Consider the following 2,772-nt stretch of genomic DNA (forward strand, 5'->3'; position numbering starts at 1 on the left):
CTCATACAACTTATTTAACAAACTCTCGGGGCTGAATAGGAAACATCTAATAAGGACAGAATATAAAAATAAAACTCTTAAAGACACTAATAGAATATTAAAATGGTAACACAGTCATACGTTATCTCTAATCCCTTATTCTTCCAAATAAAAGGCCAATGCTGAAATAGTAACCCTGCCATACATATCCCCACATGATTGATTAAGAGATTAGTGATCCCATGCACTGCACCTCTATTGACTGCTCCACATCATTCCCTCTCACCTAAAGAAAGACTCGTCCTCGAGTCGACATCAGGGTAGAGTGGGTCACCAGGAGAGTGATAATCATGCAAGTCCACGACATTGAAGGTACGGGACATCGTCCAATCCGTCGGCAGATCTACAACATATGCATTATCGTTGATTTTCCGAAGGATTTGAAATGGGCCATACTTCTTCGGTTTCAGCTTATTGTATGTACCAGCTGGAACCCTTTCCTTGCGTAGGAACACCATCACCATGTCCCCAACCCCGAACACCTTGTGTCGACGATGCTTGTCGGCCACGGCCTTGTACTTGGCATTGGACGCTTCCAGTCTACGTTTGACATCGGCCTGAATGGTTTGTATGTTCTCAGCCATATTCTTAGCTGCCATACTTGTGTGTGGCACTCGATGGAATGGTAGCAGGTCAAATGCGTGTTGGGGTACCTTTTGATACACAACTGAGAATGGAGAGCACCCAATGGAGCAGTGTTCTGCACTATTGTAGGCGAACTCTGCCTGCGCAAGTGCATGGTCCCATTGCTTGGGTCGATCTCCACAAATACTTCGAATTAAATTCCCCAAGGTGCGATTCACAACCTCCGTTTGTCCATCCGTTTGTGGATGCGCAGTGCTACTATAGTTGAGGCTAGTGTCAAACCGCTCCCATAAGGTAACCCAAAAATGGGCAAGAAACTTCGAGTCGCGATCAGAAGTGATTGATTTCGGCACGCCATGTAGGCGTACGATCTCTTGAAAGAACAATTTAGCCACGTTTGATGCATCCGATGTCTTATGACATGGTATGAAATGAGCCATTTTTGAGTACCTATCGACAACGACTAGAATAGAATCAAGTCCTTGCTGAGTTCGAGGAAGTCCGAGCACAAAGTCCATGGACAAGTCCTCCCAAATTGCATCTGGAATAGGGAGGGGCAAGTATAAACCGGTATTCTGTGTTTGTCCCTTTGCTACTTGATACACATCACATTTTCGAACCAGGTTTCCCACATCCTGCTTCAAGCGTGGCCAGTAATAGCGCTCTTCCATGCTAGCAATGGTCTTATCGCGCCCCATGTGGCCACTAAGGCCACCTCTGTGCAAGTCTCGAATTAGCTTTTCGCGCAACGAACTCACAGGGATGCACAATCGGTTCCCTTTGAACAGGAAACCATCATGAATATGATATTCGGTTATGGGTTGCCTTGAGGTGCACTTCTCCCATATGTCACTGAAGTCATCATCCTCTTCATACAATTCCTTGAGGTAATCAAAACCTACCACTTCGGTCCGCATCGTAACTAACAATTTTGCTCGGCAACTCAGGGCAACGGCCACTCGATTGGAGGCACCAGATTTGTGTTTAATAGTGTAGGTAAACTTCGCTAGGTAGGAGGCCCATTGGGCATGCATCCTATGTAGGTGCTTTTGAGTTTGAAAGTATTTCAAACTCTCATGGTCCGTGTAGACTGTGAATTCTTTGGGCAGCAAATAATGCTCCCATGTCTTGAGGGACTGAATCACAACATATAATTCCTGCTCATAGGTGCTCCATTTTTGTCTTATATCATTGAGTTTCTCACTATAGTATGCCACCGGTCGCCTTTCTTGGGAGAGGACACCGCCGATGCCTACGCCACATGCGTCACATTCAATCTCGAACACCTTCCCAAAGTTTGGTAGTGCAAGCACTATGGCGGTTGTCAACTTCACTTTAATATCGACAAAACTCCGTTCGCATTCGTCGTTCCATTGAAACTTTCCTTTTTTTAGACATCCACTGATGGGGGCAACGACACTGATGAAGTTTTGAATAAAGCGACGATAAAAGGAAGCAAGACCATGGAGGAGTTTACGAGTTGCAGTAGACTCCACTTTTTTCTCGATAGACTTCTAATACTAACTATTTTTGGAGTTGTCCCCCGACGTGGCCCAATAAGTGAGTGCAACAACTACTAGAAGATTAAGGGGCTGCTTCATCTAGGAGTTCAATTCACTACAACATGCATTGCACCATAGGGGCGACTACGGTCTTAAGGAGAGTGACCGATAGCAAAATTCAACACCACCAAGTGTTCATGTATCAATCTATCCTACTATACGTGGTTCGTCCATTCAAGACTTAAGCAGTTGAAATAAGTTACATATTCCCAATTCATTTGGTTCCAACAATTTCCAAATACCATCAAAATGTAACCGAATCCCAAACTTCAACAAGAGATTTGCCATGTTTAGCCCTACAAGGCCTTGCACTTTTGTTAACACTGCTTCTCGTAAAAGGCCAAGTCTACCATGACTCTAGGGGGTCTACCACCACCACCACCACCACCATTACCTCCACCGTCGTGTCATTCAAGGTACAACTAAAGGAGCTGTACTACAAGAACCTGCACCTTTTTGTAAATGGAACAACTAATATTAAAAAAATAACAAGTCATCAACATTTTCCCTTACATTAGCATAAAGTCAATCAACCCTTTGCCCTCCAAACCCACTTATGTGCTATTGAAATCACTTGTTTGCTCTT

Source organism: Macadamia integrifolia, chromosome 2 (assembly GCF_013358625.1).
Source record: "Macadamia integrifolia cultivar HAES 741 chromosome 2, SCU_Mint_v3, whole genome shotgun sequence".
Lineage (NCBI taxonomy): Eukaryota > Viridiplantae > Streptophyta > Magnoliopsida > Proteales > Proteaceae > Macadamia > Macadamia integrifolia.